The sequence below is a fragment of the Sphaerodactylus townsendi genome, linkage group LG14 (genome assembly GCF_021028975.2).
Source record: "Sphaerodactylus townsendi isolate TG3544 linkage group LG14, MPM_Stown_v2.3, whole genome shotgun sequence".
NCBI classification, from domain to species: Eukaryota; Metazoa; Chordata; class Lepidosauria; order Squamata; family Sphaerodactylidae; genus Sphaerodactylus; species Sphaerodactylus townsendi.
This window is the reverse complement of record NC_059438.1, coordinates 3,150,379-3,172,747: the sequence shown is the minus strand read 5'-3', so window position 1 is coordinate 3,172,747 and position 22,369 is coordinate 3,150,379.

The window sequence follows — 22,369 nt, the reverse complement described above, 5'->3', positions numbered from 1 at the left end:
ATAGTGTGTGTGTATGTTGGGTGGGGGATTGGTGGTCAATGAGGATCCTTCCTTTCTTTTCCAGCAGCAGAAAAACTGGATGGAGTCAATTCAGCATAAAATTATTAGCAATATACACAGTTTTCTGCCCCCTTTTCCCATGGCTTCCATCATTCCCTTCAAAGGATGAACATGTGTTGAAAATCTTGTTAGGAATTCAGAGTAAGATTAGAGGAGACATTTCAAAGGACATACTTGTAGATATTTATCTAATATACCTTGAGGATAATTATATCAGAAATCCACATAGGACTAAAACTAAGCTGATTACGTTTCAGTAATGGAGCAATAATTTTCTTCTGCCCCAACTACAGCATTGTTTATTGCTTTATTATCTTAGAAATGCCATGACTATTATCCAAATCAAAATTCATGAAGTTTAGAAAAAATCATGTTTCCCCCAATAGCATAATAAAATTATTAAGTTTGGTTATGGGGTTGGGGGAATCACCTGAAAAAATATTGGCTTATTATAGTTTGGAAAGCAGGATAAAGGAAAAACTGTTGAGTTCAGTTTTAAAGGGAAAATGAATTTTACGGATCCGCTGCAATCCTAAGCAGACATTCTACACTTCTAAGTTAAAACTTATTATATGTTATACCAACTTTTGATTCCCCATTCCGTTTGGTAAACTTATCTTTGGTAAACGTTTGATTCAATTATGTCATTAATTGCATGCACATAAAGCAGTATGACTCCCTGGTAGTGTTTGTTATTAGATCATTGTATGTTTTCCTTCTAAAACTTAGGGAAATTTTTTTTATCAAGTTATTTAAATACTTCACATTAACATAAATAAACTTCATTCATGCTAGGTGAGAAAAAAAGGAAAAATTGTAAATTTAAGAAATGAATGTCTTCAGTGGCCATTGCTGCAAAAACACAATGATATTTCTGACCTTCAAGCAGTGACGTAGCGCCAAGGGGGCGGGGCATGCATGGATACGTGCCAATGTGGGGTTGTGGAGGGGGTGTGGAGGGGACATGTGGGGGCATTCCAGGGGTGAGGCAGGGGGCATTCCAGGGGTGAGGCAGGGTGTGGCAGGGGTGCAGGACACACGGGTGCTCCGGGCGCAGTTCGTCTTCACTCTGGCCCTGCCTTCAAGATTTGTTTCTGTCAAGGGAAAGACAGGGGCAAGGAACAGGACCCTTTCTAGGACTGTTTTGGCTTTTGAGGGAGGATTTATCAGAGCTAGGCTCACCAGCAACCATCAAGTGACCTGCTACCACCTGTATTGCATCAGTTGCCCAGGCCCCTTGCTGGGTTCCTACCATCGAACTGGGCTCAGGTCAGCTGTCATGTGAAAACTTGGCCAGAGTTTCCTGGGTAGAGGCAGCCAAGGTGGGGGAAGGAGGGGAAGCTGAAGATAAAAGGCAGATAAAGGTAGGTTGACTGGTGGATGGGAAGGAGTGAAGGGAGCAGGAAAGGGGAAACAGCTAAATCAGACAGACAACAAGATCTTTGAAGTATAAGTTTTCAAGAGACAAAACTCTGAACTGACCAACCAAGTAAAATACAATATCCCAAAGTCTTTGATGGAACTGTGTGTTAATTATGATAGTTGTTATTCACCCTGTTTTATTTGTTTATGCTATGGTCAAATAACTGAATAAAGAATTTGTCTGTTTGCCAAATCTGACAAAGGGAACTGTGACTCTTGAAAGGTTATACACCAAAAAAATGTATTGGCCTATCAGGTGCTCCTGGATCCAAATTTAGCAGACCAACACAACTACCCCCAGGAAAGGGCTATGGAGATTACCAGGGAAGGGAAATAGTGGGGTTAGGGAAAATGAGATTCCTCCCACAAGTGCTTGTGAGTCTCCCATTTGTAAAAATATCTAATAGTAAAGTATGGGCTTCTGTATGGATCAAAATCCACAAGGCGCATATCGGGCTAAGATATATAGTTCTGGTAACTTGGAGGGAGGGACTCATAATTTGCAAAAATTGACAAGGAAATAATTGAAAGCTAATCTCACCAAAAAGCAGAAGTGAAAAAAAAAACAGTCCAAATTTGGTGCTGGAAATTAGTGCATCAAATAGGAAGGTAAATGGGAGTGAGTGAACAATTTGGAAAAGATAAATTTGGGATTTAGGAAATATAAAGGGCCACAGGAAATATAAAAGAAATATAGAGAGGGTGCAAGGGAAGGGAATGGGATCCATCAAGATGGGAAGGATGAAACTATTGAGCAATAATCCTACTCTCATGTTAGAAGGAAAAGAAATGAAACATTGGAATCAGAAGGCAGACATTTTAACATCTCATATTTCAATCAACATCTCTGAAAGAAAGTTTGCCAATGAAGTCAGTGTTTGTTTTGTGTTATTTTTACCAGCTAACCAGCATGGTGGAAGTCTACTGAGTGCTCTAATTGATGTCTATTAAAAGTGCAAAGCTGTTCCTCTCTGATCTGGCACCCCATGACGAACCTACAAAGGAGCTCAAGTCCATTAATTCAGCAGCCAGCTGCTTCCGCACCACTTAAAATTAAGCAAGATTTGACCAGATTTTGAGAGCACAACTCAGCAATAGCGATTGAAAACCAATTAAAAAAATATGCGTGTGCTCGGGTTTAAATATTCATGTTATTGAACCATTTCCACTAATGGCACAAATGACAACATAATACCCGACTGTAACAGTTGGCGGAAGCCATTTTCAAGTAGCAGTTGAACAAACAAAGATGAATTTTAATTTGCAATGCCAGTCGAGCTGTAATAAAAAGTTATACTCCAACTGTGAAAAAAAGCAACACAGCTTGCTGCAGAGTTATTTACAGATGTGTATCTCTCTCTTTCCCCCATCCCCCCAGTCTTGTCCTGATCCACACCAGAGACTTTTAAAATCAAAAGCACCCGTTATGGAATCAGAGATGCATACCTTCAGGGCAATAAAAATCAATTAGAATACCATTGTTTGAATTTTTAATTTATGTCTGAATTACTTGTCGGGAGGGGGGGGGGGCTGCTTGCACTTGAACAGTCATCCACTGGTGAATTTAGCTTATTTATTTACTTCTTTTGCACTCTGTCATCCACCCCAAGGGAGTCTACACTGTTCTTTCCTATTCCCTTTTATCGTTGCAACAGTCCTGCAAGCCAGGTTAGAATGAGAGAGAGAGAGAGAATGACTGGCCCAAAATAATCCAGAATGCTTCCAAGACAGTATGGGAATTTGAAACTGGTCCTCCCAAATCTTAGTCCCATGGTGGCAAACCTTTGGCACTCCAGATGTTATGGACTACAATTCCCATCAGCCATGCTGGCAGGGGCTGATGGGAATTGTAGTCCATAACATCTGGAGTGCCAAAGGTTCACCACCACTGTCCTAGTCCAACATTAACTACTACATCCCATGGGCTTGCTTTTTCTGGGAATAAAGTGCTGTCCTGACACAGCTGACTTATGGTGACTGCAGTAAGGGGCTTTCAAGGCAAGTACCAAATGGGTGATTTGCCATTGACTTCCTGTGCAGTGTTTTCCTTTGATGTCTTCCTTCCAAATACTGACCCTGCTTAGCTTCTGAGATCTGAGAAGACTGAGGCATACCATGCTGCATTCCTTCCCTGCTTGCTATTAAGACAACATGAAGAGTTGAACCAAGCTAGCTTTTTTCATTCATTCTCTTCTGGTTCCTCTCCTTACTTCAGTGTCTGTTTCCCATGACTTTTGTCCATGCGTGAGGCCAGATGTCACAGCCAGGCATAGCAGATGCCACAGTGACTGGGCACCAGTAGATTTACGCCTGTAGCAACATAAGTACCCAGGAGAGTGCATTTACACTAGTAGAAGCCCACACTGTATTCACAGGGGGATTCATCCCCCCACCTGGATTGTGTTGCCCCTCTCTTTAGAATGAATTCCAACTTGATCTCAGCTTTCTGCAGGTGAAGGCTCAGTATATGGGTGACATTTTTTGGGTGGCTTGTTCTGTGCCTGACCATCTTCTTCCCTTCACCAGTGTCGTGTGTTTAAATTTTATTTGGATGTTTTGTCTCTACTGTGGTTTTTACAAATGGAATACAGTAGCACACTATGTCATTGCTGATCCTCAAATTGCTTAATTTCTCAAAGTGATATCTGCGCGAGCTTCCAAAGATGACATTGTAATGCAGCAGGAACCGGAGTGAAAGGTAATGGAAGGTAATGAGAAAGTCACCCGCAGATGAGATGATGCTCTGATGTGAGGACAGGCAAAACAAAACATTTAATAGAAGTCTGTGGAGCTAGAATTAGCCACTGTGGCAGAATGGGCTGCATATGTCACGGAAGCAATAATCTGGTTGTCACTGTGCAAGCGAGTGGATGGAGAATGCCAATGAGAGTGCAGGGTGGAACTCTGACATTGCCAGCTCCTTGCAGGCCTCCTGAGGGACGTTATTGCAGCTGAGAAAGATGCCTGACTTTAGCAAGGTGAGTCCAACCAGACAAGTCTCCTGTCTGGTTGGACATGGAGGCATTTCTGCTCTCACCCTGTATCATGACAAGCTAAGCCAAACAGTGAAGAGGGACAGGAAACAGAAGTGGCGAAAAGATAGGTTGATGGGCTCCAGAAGAGTTTTGGATTTATACCCCACTTTTCTCAACTGTAAGGTGTCTCAAAGTGGCTTACAAACTTTTCACCTCCCTCTTCTCACCGCAGACATCTTGTGAGGCAGGTGGGACTGAGAGAGTTCTGAAAGAGCTGCAACTAGCCCAAGGTCAACCAACAGGCTTCATGTGGAAGATTGGGGAAACAACCTGGTTCTCCAGGTTAGAATCTACCTGCTCCTAACCACTATAACACACAATTACTTTGGTAAACAGTGCTGTGCCCCAGGCTGTGCCATTGGAGAGGGTTGGTACATGCACAAGATACCATGTAGTAGAAGCCAAGCTAGGGGTCTCCTGCTCTGCATCAGACCATAAGAGGTTGAATGTGCAGCTAAGTGGTTTCCACACAGGGTTACCAGTCACAGATTGGCAACCGGGGGGGGTAGTGGATTACCAGTCATAAGGAGGTGACATCATGCTTCTCTAGCAATCAACAGACATTCATACACTATTGCTGTAAACCATACAGACTTCAGAAATGCATAGACTGATGTCACTTCTAGGTTTTTCCTGGGAGTGATGTCATGCCACAGCTTGATGGCAGTTTTTTTTAAATACTGGAATAGTGGCAAGATCAAGAGTCAGGGGAAAGGGATTTCTCATCCCCATGGGGAAATGACAGCCCAGCTTTCATTTGGCAGTAGGGAATCAGCGTTGCATCAGACAGCCTCCTCTCATCCCTGGAAACATGAGATTAACTGATCAGCTGGCGGTGAGAAGGATAAGGGGGGGGGGCGTGATTCACAAACTGGCTTTAAATGCTTTTTTTGCATGCTTCACAATGCTGAAAGGGAAGAGTTAGTTCAAATAGGCCAGATCACACATTTGAATGGTTTAAGCCCTGACCTGTGTTTGTTGTAGGACCTGTCTGTATATTGGCGACAGATGATCACCAGCAAAACTGGTAGGATTCACCATTTTGGAGGACAATGTTATAGAATGATTTGTACATATGGGAGGTCACAGCTCTCTCAGAACTCTCTCAACCCCACCTACCCCACAAGATGTCTGTGGTGAGGAGAGAATGGAAGGTGATTGTATGCTGCTTTGAGACTCCCTAAAGGTAGCAAAAAGGTAGAGAAAAAACAACTCTTTTTCTTCTACTGCAGAGGAGCTTACTATTGTTCTCCAGACCATGCCATTCAGTGAAGGGATTCAAGTAATTTAACAACCGGTTCCGGTGGTGGGATTCAAATAATTTAACAACTGGTTGTTTAGAAGCACCATTTTAACAACCGGTTCTGCTGAAGTGGGGCGAACCTGCTGAATCCCACCACTGATGCCATTGTTCTCATTTCTACAGGCTTACACTGCAATCTTATAGAGAGTTATACCTTTCCAGGCCCATTGCATTCAATATGGACCCCAAATGGTGTCCACAGTTTTGCACTGTGCATTTTAATTTCATGTTAACATATATTTGTCTGTCTTGAGGATATGTGATAGTTGCTGCAATACCTATTGCTATGTTCTGGGATCCGCAGCTGTAACAATATGAGTTTGTCAAGAAGCGCAAAAATGTGTCGCATCTCTAACAATGTGTATACTTTTTGGCCTAAATTGACATAGCACTACCTATAGCTATATATTTACAGCCCTAAACAAGAATTCTGCCCTGGGATAAAAACTGCAGAAAGCCAGATCCTTCTTGGTTTCCAGCCTGCCTTTGTGAAGCAATTTCAAATCATCACACAGACAAGGCAAGTAATGGACTTTCCTCTAGACAATTTTTTGTTCTGTCACCAAATGAAAAGAAATATCTTTCTGCAGCCATTTTCTCCCGCCTCTTTCTTCCTGGAGTTCTTCATTTGAAAAGAATGTTATATGTTCCAACTTTCCTCCAGTGTCAAAGGGTCTCCAGCATGTATTTGTGAGGCCTCGCGGGTGTCCTTTCAGTGTAATAGAGTTAAAATGCATTCAGAAGGTTAAAGCCAAGAGGGGCCAGAAATGTATGCCTTTGAAAAGAGAGAAATGTTGCATGCCGCTGAAGGAATTACCCAGGTTCTCAAGGCACCTTTAAACAGCAGAACAATAATAATTGAAAAGGCTTTCACTGGTCCTCTCTGCAGGGGTGCAATGAGTGGTAAACCAATAATATAGAATAAAGTTAAACATTTCTGAAGAAATAAAAAGACCTTTTTTCTTATTTGTGTTTTAAACAGTACAATATCAAATCCAAGGAAAATGGAATATAAACATACGATTTCCATTTTTATGCAGAACAGAAAAGAATTCAGATCAGTCTAAGGGCCAATGAAATCTGCACGGGAGATAGACCTTTAGTATTCCAGTAATTAAGGAATAATGGTTAATGCAATGCAAAATAATTACATTTTGGCTCCCTTCTTTGATGTAATGTGTACATTCAATATAGCTGCACACTCAAAAGATTTCTGTTTGGTTATAGCCTGTAATTCGTTCTCTGCAGTACTTGGTGTATAGAATTTTGTGAGTTGTTAATGTAAGGCATGCACACATTAGATCTTGGAGGCATGACACTAGACACAATGATGGGTTGGCTAGGGCTGTGCATTTTGGTATACCCAAGCTGAAAATATACCTCAAGACATCAGCTTCAGGTTGTCCTGAGCATAGCCAAAATGAACCAAAACTCTCACCAAGTTCCAAGGGAAATTAAAATTAATCTCCTGGAATTTGGGGTGCTTATGTTTGCATGGAAGGACAGAAAGAAGGATGGAGAGGAAGTTACTTGCCCTGCCCTCTGGCAATTCCAGAACCTTGTATTGCCCCCTTCCTCCACCTCCACTCTCCTGTCTGCCAAGGAGGGGGTAGAAGAGAAAATAAAGTACTGAGTTGCCTATTTTTGTCTTTAGGATTTTGGCATAGCCTAAACTTTCTCCCATTCACAGTGGCCTCCATTCATCTTCCTTTCTCTTCTCTGCCTCTTCTTCTGTCCAGTGGTACCTGGATACCTTCGGCTGATGAGGCAATGAAGAAACACCAGAAGAGCGTGTTCAACTACTGTGCAATGAAGGACCTAGGCAGTATAGGTGGAAGGAGAGACGTTCTCATTCACAAACACTTGGAGGGCTTTTGAGTTGCTCTCTCTGTAATAAAGTTCCCTTTTTTCTGTGTTTGGTCTTGTTTCCCCCCCCCCCCTCTCTCTTTGACAGTTAAGTGAAGACAGCCTATGTCAGATCACTTGAGTTTGCTAGGAGGCAAAGACTCCAAGGTTATGGGAAGATTTTTTTAAAACTCTGAAACTCCTAAGTTAAAGGGCTTGCCTTAGAATAAGATCAGCTAGGGCTTATACAGAGTGAAGAACAGTGAAAATCTATGTTTTTACCTTTTTTTGTATTCCTTGCTCTGTGTATTGCTGTGGAGAGAGCATGTGTGCAAACTTTTAATGTTTACTAAATTCTTCACTATTTTGATTGCTGGTAGTTGTTCTTTGCACCACATATTTCGGCTCCATATGTTCACCATTCAAACTCTTGATTCAAACCAGTGTCAGGGTTAAAGGTGTCGTTGGTTGGTAAATTGCTATTTCTCCAGGAGTGCACAAGTTTGGTAAGCCATCTTCATGGTAACCAGTTACTAGGGCATTATTCAGAGCCTTAGACTCAGTAAAGGAAGCTGGGAGCACTGGCTCTCGTGGTGGGCTTAGATCATAAATCGTATCAAATTGTATCATTTTTTTAAAAAAATTCTCAAAACCATCAAAATAAAAGCAACAGCCTCAGAAACCAGACACACAGAAACAACATCAAAGGTGCCATTTCTTCCTTTTTATTATTTCTCCAGAAATAGTCCAGTTTCCAAGGAAAGTTTCATGTTAGAAACTCCATTTGCATGTAAATGTATGCTTAGGTCAGCATTAAAGGATACCCTGAGAGATTTTTATGTTTTCAGCGTGGGTGGATTAAGAGTCTGATTCATGTAGGTTAATTGGGTAAACTGCAAATATAGGCTTGTGAGCTGGAAATAAATGTGGGTTGTTCATCAGTATCTGTCTCTTGGCCCATGGAAGTATAATGCATTGTAGCTCTCCTGTTACAGCAGGACATTAGATGTCAAAAATACATTGGGTGAAGTTCATTTAGCCATTTAAAGCACTATTAAAATAGTCTCTTCTCCACTGAGAAATGTTTCTGTTCACTCAGCAGCATATTATACTCACAGGCTGACTTTTCCTTTTAAACATAAAGGTAGTCTCCTGTGCAAGCACCGTGGAATGGCATCACATCACAACATCTACTATGGGTAGTTTGCCACTGACTTCTCCAGTTGCCTAATTTCTAGAACTGACTTCAAGAGCGCTTATGAAGTGTGGCCTTCCTTTTTGTTCTTTGTCAGTTACACTGGTTACTATTTTGGGTTACTAATTTATTTTGATCTCTGTTCCAAATCCTGTTTCAGCTTGGAGAGCTATGCACTGTCTGGGTCTGAAGAGACTTGGAGGCTGTGGGAAAGAGCATAAGCAGGTATGCTCAGAGGAAAATCCCACATTAGTCAGTGGGGCTTTCTCCCAGGACAGTGTACTTAGGATTGTCATGTGTTTTCCTAAATTGGATTATGCCCCATATAAGGTCAAAGTAGCAAGCCCTGCTTGCATCACTATCATTGAGCATATTGTAGCTGACTATAGCAAGACCAGGACATGATTCCATCCAGCTTTATATTCTCTACTACTTAAACTGTTGCCTGAGATTCTTGGAGATACCACAGCTTGAAACTAGGAATGCTCAAACACCTGCCAGTTCAGCTCAGAGAACTGATTTTAAAATAATTTATTCGACTGTTGGCCTATTTGTGGTTGTTTGGCATGTTCCTTTGCCGCATTGCTTCCTAACCATGATGTAACCTAGCCATGCTTAGGCACAAATAATATAAATGATTCATAAATAATGTAATAAATGATTCATAAATAAATACTGCATTTTAATTACAGCAGAAGCAAGATAACACATGTAAGAAATGGTGTGATAAATTATAACCCTGCTCCGTTTATGATAGCACCTTCCTGACCAGTTTCATTTGGTGGTGGAATATGCAGTCAAGTCCCACCTGACTCAAGGTGACACCATTGGGTTTTCAAGGCAAGAGACGTCGAGAGGCAGTTTGCAATTGCCTGCCTCTGCTCAGCAGCCCTGAACTTCCTTGATGATCTCCAATCCAAGTACCAAACAAGGCCGACCCTGCTTAGCTTCTGAGATCTGACAAGATTGGGCTAGTCTGGGCCATCCAGGTCACAGCATCCAGGTAATCCAGTTCTATTTACTATTACTTGATTCCCCCTCTTTTCTCCAAGCCAAAAAAAGGAAGAATTAAGAAAGCCATAAAATTAGTGGCATGACTCAATCCTGAATGTAGGTTGAAATTCCTGCTGATTTGTGTGTTAACCCATGGGATCCAAAAAAAAATCAAAAACGTTGATGAGGTTTAAAAAAATATTATTATTATAATTCTCAGCTCAGACCAGAATATGCTGTGCAGGCCCTTGTGTGTATGTGTTTGCTAACAGCCTGAGGCAGATTTTCCAGCACAGTTCTGAGGATTTGTAGTTGCAAGTGGCTTGTGCATGAACATATCAAAGAAGGCACGTTTTGCATAGGTGTACAATTCACAATGTGCTGTGCTGAAAACAGAAACTTCTGCAGCCGGAGATAAATTACTGTTATTACTAGCTCATCGAATAGAGAAATGTAGAATCACTCTGGAACTACTGTTTTCATTAGATTAGCTTGTACAGGAGCAATCTGTATGGTTGTGAAGATCTATGTCATGCTGTAGCTTAAGGGGAATCACTTTATTCTCTTTCTCCTTTTCCTGTAAACACACACTGAAGTACACCTTTGTGGTACCTTATAAAGATTCACTACCGCACAGAAAAGTTTTTTTAAAAAAAAATATATAGTGTTTGTGAAATGAATAAGGAAAAGAGATTAAAACTAGAAAGGAATGCCCTTTTCCATTACTTTTCTATTTCTGATGCTGTTACTTGGGGAAAAATGCTAGAATTGATTATTATTTTCCTGTCTGAAACTTTATAGGTAGGTGGCCTTATATAGCTCAATTTGATTAAATATCAGAAGCCAAATAGGGTCAGTACTTTGATGGAAAGACTTTGCAGAAGAAGACAATGGCAAACCTTTTAGCCCAAGGAGGGCAGCCAAAGTGATAATCTGTCCTATGAGGAGCAAGGTATTAGTTTGGAGAAGAGAAGGTTAAGGGGTGACATGATTACCATGTTTAAATTGTTGAAGGGATGTCATATTGAAGATGAAGCAAGCTTGTTTTCTGCTGCTCCAGAGACTAGGATAAGGAGTAATGGATTCAAGGTTCAGGAAAAGCGAATCCACCTAAATATTAGAAAGAACTTCCTGATGTTAAGAACTATTTGACATTGGAATACAATGCTTCGGAGTGTGGTGGACACTCCTTCTTTGGAAGTTTTTAAACAGAGGCTTGGGTGGCCATCTGTCAGGAATGCTTTGATTGTGTATTCCTGTATGGCAGCGGGTCGGACTTGATGACCTTTTTGGTCTCTTTGAACTTTATGATTCTATGATTCTTCTGGTTTTCACTTGCCTTGAAATCTCCTATGACATGTATGGATGTGCTGTCAGAAGCATAGCAGGAACAGTCCTGGCTAGTACTTGAATTGGTGTCAAACAAGAAATACCAAGGTTACTATGCAGAGGAAGGCAATGGCAAACCACCTATCTTGCCTTGAAAACTCTACTGGGTTGCCATAAGTCTGCTATGACTTAACAAAGATTTACACACAAGATACACCCTTCCACTAAGTGAGGGGTCTTCCCCCACAAGGGCAAGGTTTCTTCAGGGCTCAACAGAAGGGCATCATAGGTGGCAGAGATGTGGAATGGTATGGGTCTTGTCAGATCTCAGAAGTTCAGCTAGGTCAGTACTTGGATGGGGTCCACTAAGCAAGGTCCTTCAGAGGAAGGCAGTGGCAAAACACCTCTTTTTTTCACTTGCCTTGAAAGCCCCTTGCTGGGATTGCCATACATTTAATGTCATTTGACAGCACGCAAATACATGTCATAGGATGTTGCTTCAATCATACCTGTAACTCTGGTTATCAGGAGGGGCAACTTCTGCTAACTTCTGTTAACAGAAGGGGCAACTTCAGAAACTGCTAACAAGACAGCTTTTTAAATACACCCACATTTTGCCCTTTAAAATATCATTGATGTGTGGCTTTTCCTCCACCATGGAACTCAAATCCACATACACAAGATTACAAGGAAGTCTGTGATCCATCCATTGGCCAGACCAGATCTGCTTAACTCCAGTAGTGCCACAACAGTTTGCATTGTACACTCCATAGACCAGGGGTAGGGAACCTGCGGCTCTCCAGATGTTCAGGAACTACAATTCCCATCAGCCTCTGTCAGCATGGCCAATTGGCCATGCTGGTAGGGGCTGATGGGAATTGTAGTTCCTGAACATCTGGAGAGCCGCAGGTTCCCTACCCCTGCCATAGACCATCTGAATCCCGAATTGTTCTGCTAGAGAGGACATATTGCTTTCCCATGTTACAATCAAAGTGACAATTACAGTCTCTTCCCAGCTGAAGATGGCTAATTTTGCACATTAGTTTATCTCCATTTGTTATAGGAAGCTATAATCATATTTTCACTAAACTGATTGCCATTCTGAGATGGGAGGAATATTAAAATAAAACACTGTTGTATTAACATTGAAAGCTTATTCTAGTAAAATCCCAATAAATATAAAATGGCTGTTATATTCTTCCTGTGATTTCATGGCAATATAAGAAGGATTAATATACTGTAGGAATCCACTTGGTTATAATAAAGCAGAAGGAATTCAAATCACTCTTCTACGTGAAAGCAATAAACCTTTGAAAAGAACTGAAAAATGCAGTCTTAAATATTATAATTGCAATGTGAGAAATCCTCATAGGGTTGCAAAGGAAGGGCAAAACATGTGAACGGCAGCGGCTTCCAGGCGCTTCCCCCTCCCACTCCCTCCCTTCACTTACCTGCTCTCCGGCCCTCCGGCGCGTCGCTGGGGTCTGGGGACATGCCCCCCTGCTCTGCGACACGGAAGCAGGCGCGCAGGGCAGGGGAGGCGTGTCCCCAGGCCCTGGCGACGCGCCGGAGGGCTGGAAAGCAGGTAAGTCGACCGGGTGACAGCGCCCAGCGGCGCCGTCTTCCCGGTTCTTTCTGGGACCGTCCATGCGGACGGTCCCGGCGTCGTCCGGTTGGCGTTAGCAACGCCGACCCAAGCCCTTCCACCTCCGTGCGGAAAGGGCCTGAGTTATAGAAAGAGAATTAAACAAATAGTGTGGTAGAATTTCACCTCCTGGCTCCACAACCATAGTGTCTTCAGAGATGAATGGGAGCACAGCAGGATTTGGGTCAGAATTGTAAGGCCTTGAATCTCCTCATCATCTAGTATCCAGGTGGGATTGTGCCAGAAGTGGTGGTATAAATAATGTTATAAGGTTGGGGCTTGGAAATAGGTTTAGGGTTCACAAATGGATACAGGGGACTGTCTGCCTGCTTGGAGAGAGATGGAATAAGCGTATAGCCGTTGCCATCTGTTTTGCCCTTCCTTTGCAGCCCCTGAAAGCATAAAGGAATGCTGCCTTCTGGGAGAAAGCAACTGCCTGCCCAATTGGTAAAAGACTGGTTGCATCAAAGGCAGCGGTCTTACCAACTGTTCTGCTTTTATCTCTACCCTATGGATTAGTCGATGCCAGTTGTGTTTAATAGCGTGTTTTAATATTTTGTCAAACTGTTGGTTTTCTGTGGTTTTGGCTTGTTTGACATTATAAGCCCCTTTGAGCCCACAGTAGGTTAAAAACATCCAAACAAGTAAATGAATGAATAGGTAGGTGGATGGAAAGATGAGTAAATTAAAAAAAATAAGCAGAAAGCAACAATTATGAGGATTCTGTCAATAGCACTGAAATCTAATGGAATAGAATCTGTGGCAGTGGAAAGTGCTTTCAAGTCACAGCTGACATCTAATGACCTCATAGGGTTTTAAAAGCTAACAGAGATGATTTGCAGTTGCCTTCTTCTGTGGAGCAGCAACCATGGTCTTCCTTGGTTGTCTCTCATTTGACCAGGGTTGACTCTGCTTAGATTCTGAGATCTGACAAGATTGGGACAGCCTTTGCCATCCAGGTCAGGGTGGAGTAGAAAATACGGTAGAATTATTGGCCACTGTAATAGGAATACCTCTGTCGGTGATCCGGAAATTGAAACTCGTTCAACATGCAGCAGCCAGACTACTTACAGGAACAGCTACTTGGGACCGGATTACTCCGGTCCCATACCATCTACACTGGCTGCCCATCGAATTCCGGGACATCTTCAAAGTGCTGGTCTTGACCTTTAAGGCCATTAGCGGCATTGGGCCTACATATCTGAGGGATCGCATCTCCCCGTACTGCCCTACTAGGGCCCTCCGCTCTATGGAGGAGCGGTTGCTGGAAATCCCTGGCCCAAAAAAGATCCGGCTGGCCTCAACAAGGGCCAGGGCTTTTACTGCCCTGGCCCCTACCTGGTGGAACAGGCTCCCTAAGGAGACCAGGGCCCTGCAGGACCTTCAGAGTTTCCACAGGGCCTGCAAAATGGACCTGTTCCGCCAGGCTTTTGACCAGCCGGGATGACCATCTGACCCTCATACCATCTTGGTCTCCTGTGGGCGGGAATGGGGTTGGGATAAGTCGCCATCTGCAAATTTTAAATTGTTTAAATTCTATGAATTTAATATTGTCATAGATTGTTTTTATATTTGTATTATATTATGTTGATGTACACCGCCCTGAGCCCTCCGGGGGAGGGCGGTTTAAAAATGGAAATAAATAAATAAATAAATAAATAAATAAATAAATAAATAAATATGTTCATATGACTGCCTTAGCATATGGAAACACATGATTTTCTGTATCCAGGTAGTCACGAGAAGCGACTGAAAAGTGCAGGAATCAGTTCATGTAGGGCTTTTTTTTTTTTTTTTTGACATCTCACTGGAATTTCCAAGTTCCCTTGAAATTCTACCATGAGAAATTGGGTGGTAACTGATCACGTATTGTGATAATAATGTGGAAAAACCCTGAGCCTCAAAGCACGTTGTCTGTTTCATAGTTGTGAATCAATTTAAACAAAATTGTACGGTTGAGAGCTACTTTAGTGAGAATTTCCCATTCTGTATAGCTTTGTGTCTATACTACATTTTTATCCCTATCCATCTCTAAGGCTTGGAACTGTTATTTTAAAACACAAATATGACCCTGCAGTTTCTTACCGAAAGGTAAATTTCAATCTACTTTATCTTCATGCCTGTCTATACTTTATCCTCATGCCTGTCTGCTTTCCATGAGCAGCTCACAGTCTTTTTCATTATGAGAGACTATGACGATCCCACCGCAGTGACACTAATAATTAATATTTCATAACCTTGTTTAAATATTTGTGGACATTCCAGAGCAACACATCTGCTGGTTGCAGGGTCTTTTAGTCAACCGTTTATTGAGCTGTTTTTTTGGCAGACCTGAAACAAAGGTAGGGAAAGATCCCTAACAAAAATGTGCATTTACCTTAACTGGATTTTTGCCATAGTATTTCCAATTATGGATAGGATTTAGGACTATTGGTAGTATAGACAGTTGATCGGATGCTACATGTGGGGTTCAAAAATCTGTACACAGATAAGAAATCTGGACATAGATAAGTTGAGAAAGTACTGTATAAAACAAGTACTGTCAACCCCCCCTCCCATAAACCCGTACTACCCTCCGACTCTAAAAAGAGGGGGAAAGCATGGGTCAGGAAAAAGAAATATGAAAGGATGGTATGAACTTGAAATTCACTGAAACAGTTGCAAATAAATATATCAAGTTTCATGGAACTCCAAAACTTCATCCCAAATACCACTGTATTGTATTCCTGCATATTCTCTAGTAAATGCTATTCTGCAGTAATATTTTAAATATCAGTTTCTAAACAAGAAGACCCAGATGGGATTAGACATTTAGACACTTTGAGAGTAGATGACCTGCAATGTTATTAGAAAGCACACTCAAATGGGGGCGGGAGGAACTGAGCTCCTTTTCTCATACTTTCCTTTTGCCAAGTTCTTCCAAGCCGAAGGTCACTGGCACCTACATTCATTCCTTATCTTCTGACATTTTCAAGACAGACTTTGTGCATGAAGCTCATTTTGTAAGCATTGTACACTCTCTCTACATCTTTCAGAGTGATGTACAGCTCTCTTATCTCTCTGGCTTAAACATATGCATCACAGTTGGATAAGTGGCTGCAAACGCGGTAAAAATAATGGTTCAAAGGAGGTCATACATCTGTGTCAATGTGCTTCAGGCAGAAGAAGTGTTTTCCTCTGTTTGGTCCCAAAGGTGCCGTTCATTTATGAAGCAGATGAGGAGGTGAACTGACCATTTTAATGTATTTTGGGGTTCCATGTGTCGTCTTGATCATTAGTTTCAGCTTCCTCTAATTGCTGTTGCTGCCTTTGATTAGTCTTTTGTCTAGGCCAGGGGTAGGGAACCTGCGGCTCTCCAGATGTTCAGGAACTACAATTCCCATCAGCCCCTGCCAGCATGGCCAATTGGCCATGCTGATAGGGGCTGATGGGAATTGTAGTTCCTGAACATCTGGAGAGCCGCAGGTTCCCTACCCCTGGACTAGGCCATTTCAGGCTGTTGGGTGACATTGATATGCAATCACCGCAGAGACAGCATTGAAAAGGCCTCATTGAGGTGAGGAAGAGGAACATAGTTTGCCACAGTCATTGAGAAGGGAGAGCAGACCATCTTTATGCTGCCTTCTTGTCTGTACAGCATTGGCATGGGGAAAGCAGCCGGTGATCACCCCCCTTGACTATTGAAGAGAGATGCTGCAGCTGACCATCCAATAGGAAATAATTACCAGGGGTAAGGAGGAAGTGGATAAGGGTGTCCATCCACATTAACTCACCACCACACTTTAATGGAGCTGAACCTGCCACCTTACTCCACCTGCTCCCAGATCTGCCCTGACTTCTTTGGGTGCTGCTGTGCTGACCTCTCCCAATATCATTTTGTAAAAAAAGGACTAACCCTACGATTCAGGTTCAGTACATATGGTACACCATATGAAGGAAATCAGAAGTGGGTGTGCACAATGATGCCGGCCATGACACAGATGATGCTGTCACTTGTGCACCTGCCTCATCTGCATCTGACCAAGCTCAGGTAGGGGTTTGGTGCTACACAAGAAAAATCCCAATTTCTGGTGGTAATCAGATGGACAAAAGGGGAGAGACAAAATGACCAATAACATATTGCAGAAAAACCACAGAAAAACAGTTATAGTACAAAAATCCAACCCAAAGGAATAAAAATTGTAGCAGGCTACATGGTAAACCAACAGGTAATGAGCCTTAACAACACAGAAAAACAACCTCTATAATTTAATGAATGCCCTTTGTAGTGAAGATTCAGATGTAAGTGCAACATATACTTTGTGAAAAGACAGTTTACATGAGAGTAGCTTCCAATTTAAGTCCAAACTGTTACATCCAATATAAGGATATTTTTAAAAGTGCTGGTGTTGATAGGACACTGAAACTGAGATGTTGCTTCATGTGTACCTGTATGTCTTCCTGTATAGAAAAATTAGCACGAGAGTAATGGATACCTCTTAATAACTTTGGAAAGAGAATTTCACAAACATAAGTGGATATCTGAAGACATGAAAGACTATATGAAACTGTACGAAACAGGCAGAAAATTTTGGGGTCCCAATAGCTGATTGCAGCATGTAACCATATTCTTTTAAAATGACTATATTGTATATTGAGTCTTGTGAAAACAAACAATGCACAGACAGGAAAAAAAAAACTATGACCGTTTCCGCACGGCCACGCTCGGGGGGTGCATCGGCGTATACAACGCCGACGCACCTCCCCGGGACCTCCCAACGCACCTCCCCGGGATACATGAACTGTCCTGGTAGGGGCGGGGAAGACGGCACAGCGTTGCACCATCGCCTGAATGCCTTACCTTCCCTGGCCGTGTGAATCCCTCCCAAGGGATGCTGTTTTTAGCGTCCCTGGGACGCTGTATTCCGCCCGTGCGGAAACAGCCTGAGTGTCAAAGTGAAGCCCCTTGAAATGCCCGAGTTGCCTTTCCTAAGATGGAACATCAACACCTCTTTGAGATTTACAGTGCAATCCTAAGGGGAGTTATACCCTTTCATGTCAGTTGAAGTCAGTGGGCTTAGAAGGGTATAACTGTCCTTAAGATTACAATGACTGTGTTGTCTTTTCAGTTTTCCTTCAAATTACATTATTGCAATCTACATAACACTTGTTTTATTGTAATACAATCTCAACTCCCTTTCATCCTTCAGCAAAAAAAAAAATCTGACTCAGTGATGGTGTGTGTGTGTGTGTGTGTGTGTGTGTGTGTGTGTGTGTGTGAACTAACTTTGATTTACATCAGCTGCACTGACTGACTTTGATCTATGCCAAGGGAGCAAAGTGCATACCAAGGAAACTCTCCAAAGGGACTGTTAGGGTAAGTGTCATTCTCATCTTGACACCAGCAGCATTTCCTCTGACACTGCTGAAAGTTGCACCTTTCTCAAATGGAGGCCACCCAAAATTACCTACTTGACCCCCTCACTTGCAAGGTACAAGAGGAGCATCACAGTTTCCATAGCAACTCATAAATGTGTAAGATGCTGGCCTGGAGAGACAGAGAGAAAATTGGAGAGGTGTTCGTCCAAGTACTATGAAGGAATGCGGCTGACTAATGTTTGCTTTGGTTCTGCCTACCTACTCTATCATCTTTTCTGCTCAGTTGTCACAACAAAATGAGAGTGGAGCTAATGTCATGTAGGAGATGGTTGGACCTTCCAAGGTTGCTGTGCGGAAGAGGGCTTCATTGGATCATCATAATTATGTTGCTTGAGACCAGAGGGTTCGATCCCAGAGAAAATTTCTACATGTTAAGGTGTTCTTGCAAATGAATAAGTGCTAAATATTCCTTCTTGCTATCTACTTGCACTTGGTGGAAGCAATAGAATCCCCAATACCCTTTCCCTGCGCTCAAGACACATAGCACAATATTTTTCCCAATGCAATTTCAACATGAAATTACAACCACTGCTCTATATGTACATTGTGATTTCATTAAAAATTCTGTTGAAGTGCCGAATGCTGCTGCAACAATTAAATTACTGATTGTATAAGGGGAACTGGGCTAAATACATTTTGCTTCCCACGCATGTATTTCTGCATTCAACCAAAAGGATTAATACTTACCACAACTGCAGCTTCTTCATTCAAAGGTTTTCCACTAACACCGTCAGAGTGTGTTTTTGTGTGGTGGGGAAATAGATACAATATAGGTATTTGGAGATATCTTTTTGTGTGTGACAATATGCACTGACACAAGAAGAATAAGAATAAGAATAAGAATAAGAGGAGGAGGAGGAGGAGGAGGAGTTTGGATTTATATCCCCCCTTTCTCTCCTGCAGGAGACTCAAAGGGGCTTACAATCTCCTTGCCCTTCCCCCCTCACAACAAACACCCTGTGAGGTAGGTGGGGCTGAGAGAGCTCCGAGAAGCTGTGACTAGCCCAAGGTCACCCAGCTGGCGTGTGTGGGAGTGTACAGGCTAATCTGAATTCCCCAGATAAGCCTCCACAGCTCAGGCGGCAGAGCTGGGAATCAAACCCGGTTCCTCCAGATTAGATACACGAGCTCTTAACCTCCTACGCCACTGCATATAAGCATCTTTTGTTTTGGGTTGGGTCTCCCATGTCCTGGTCCATATATATAGGCACAGTCCACTGAGCCAGAAACAAAGAGTGAACCCTCAATACAGCCTTGTAGGATTTACAAAGGGAGAGGGGAAATGGAGCATTGCAGATGCCTTATATGTGAGCTCTGGATTAAAAAAAAAAATCAGAGAAAGCACTTTCCTTCCCACCAGTTAACATCAGGGAACTGTTCTGATCAAGAAAATAATGTATGTGTGGGGAGATTAAAGGCCACACCCTCATCTCCATTGACAACAACCTAATCTTTCCCCCTCCCCACACCCAAATAATTTAGCTGAAGGACATCTGTTAATAGCTATCCTGCATAATAAACAGTTTGGCCCTAGAAGAATCCTTGTGTGGACAATATTAAATTTTCTGTGGGAGGAACAGGGAGTAAGGAGTCACCTGTGACCACCCACCCCCCCCCAAAAAAAGGCTGTGTGGAGGATTATGGAAATCGCAAAGACACATGGAGTGAGGGCTGAAGTAGCTAGCCAGATCCAACCTTGTACTTCTTCCATTTGGAAACACCAGACTCATTTTAAGGTAAGCCAAAAACCACTTGTGAGATGACAGCCTAGCTTATAATAGGTTCAGTCCAACACTAGACCACTGTGACTCAGCTGCTGTCTTCCATTTCCCATGCAAACACCAGATGCCTTTGGCAAGGCGGACATCCAAGTAGAAGTAAGAGCTCACAGTTTTTACGCCAAAAAATACATGGAAAATTCATCTCACATTCCACTGTGCACAATGGGTTCTTTTATGTTTGTTGGGAAATAGGAGAATCTTCATTTTGGGAGTGAAGCCTCTTTCAGCATCGAAACAGTGAGAAATACACCCTTGGAGAATTAGAAGGCAATGAATGATTGACATTTGATACTCATGTATAATCCACTGAGACTTGTCCATGCCACTCATTGATAGGAAACTACACTACTGAATGACATCCATATGTACTAGCTGGACCAGTGAAGCATGTTGTATCTGTCAATGTCTTTCCAGAATACCAGGTGCTTTATTCAACAGTTTTGTTTATCTGACTTTTATCATGAATGAATTTGTGTGCAAGTTCCTTTCAAATTTGAGTGGGGCTCATATCTGTGGATTCTGATTTCTGCAGTAAATTGATATCTATCCTGTGTTTTCCAGTCAAAGACCACAAAAAAAAAAGATTTGTGTGAGTGTATTCATTACATCACATTACTTGATTTTTTTTTGCATCAAAAATCTGTTGTGAAGAACTGTAGGTTTTCAGAACCTTACATTGAGGGGTGTTAACATTAAAAGTCATATGATAATATTTCCTAACATAAATTTGAAATAATGACTCCATCCTCTGTGCTATTTACAAGTACTGGAATTTCGCCATCTCCACAGTGGTCTGAGTGTGGTGACATTGTGGTACTTAAGAGATGATGGTAAGTACAGGAAGGGCCATAAAATACTTCCAAGTATCCAAATCTGTGAAAAACCAAGTCATTTTGTAGGGCACAGCACTTCCAAGTTACCAGGTTTCTTCCTTCTCCCTGGAGATTGGTGAGATGAAGTTTGTCTGGCTCTGTTTATCATTGAATGGTTGATGGGTAATAGTTTCTGTGCTTCAGAGGTGGAGCATTTGGATTCCATGCGAGATTTACCTTGTAGCATTTCCTGTTAAAAAATCTCAGGTAATAGGTATTGAGGAAGATCTTTTTGCTACCTGACTCCCTAAATATAAGAACATAAGAAAAGCCCTACTGGATCTGACCAGTGGTTCATTTCACCAAGCATCCTAATTCACATTGGGTCAACAAATAGGCATGGAGTCCTTTCCCTCATGTTGCCTCCTAGTTCTGGTATTTAGAAGTTTGTTGCCTGTAAGCAGTAGTCCATAATGAACTCCATGGACCAATGTTTTGACCTGGTATATGGCAGCTTGCTAGATATGTACTTATTGGAACATGTTTGCCTGTGTTACTATGGGACTACAGCCTAGTCATAATAACTGAAGCTCTTTGAAAGACCCATTTGTTTTCTGCTTGGATTCTTGGCCCATGAGAAGAAGAACAGTTTGGATTTATACCCTGCCTTTCTCTCCTATAAGGCATCTCAAAGTGGCTTACAAACTTCTTCCCTTCCTCTCCCCACAACAGACACTGTGTGAGATAGCTGGGGCTGAGAGAGTTCTGAAAGCATTGTGACTAGCCCAAGGTCACACAGCAAGCTTCATGTATAGGAGCTGGGAAACAAATCCAGTCAGGGGTGTAACAAGGCAAACTGGTTCAGGGAGGCCAAAGTTATGGACCCTAAAAACTGTAGCCCCCATCTCCTATTAGCTCCCATTGGAAACAATGGGGGATGGGGGCACCCCCTTTGGGAGTCCATAACTTTGGACTCCCTGAACCAAACTGCACCAAACTTTGCGGATAGAATAAGGACAGTCTCCTGATGATATGCTGAAATTTTGGTGTCACTAGCCTAAAAACTGCGCCCCCTGCAGGCCAAAAACACTAAAAATGCCCAAAAACGAACCCTGCATTTTTGGTGCCCCCCACAAGGTGATGCCCTGGGCAGCTGCCCACCTTGCCCAATGGGCATTACACCCCTGAATCCAGTTTGCCAGAGAAGACTCCATGCTGACAAGGAGGAGTGGGGAATCAAACCCAGTTCTCCAGATTAGAGTCTACCACTTTTAACCACAACATCATACTGAAAGCAGTACTGGGATTTTGACCCAGCTAGCCTGCTCTCATTAGATCTGAGAAGCTAAACAGGGTTGGCCCTAGTTAGTACTTTGATGGAAGGCCTGTTACCATCCAGACCTGAGGTGGGATGGGGGGGGCTGTTTTTAGGAAGCAGTGTATCTGCCTGTCACATTTCCCCTATGGAGTAGCTTAAAAGAACAGGCTGAAGAATGAAGCCATCTCCTATGCTGGCTTACTGGTACCTATA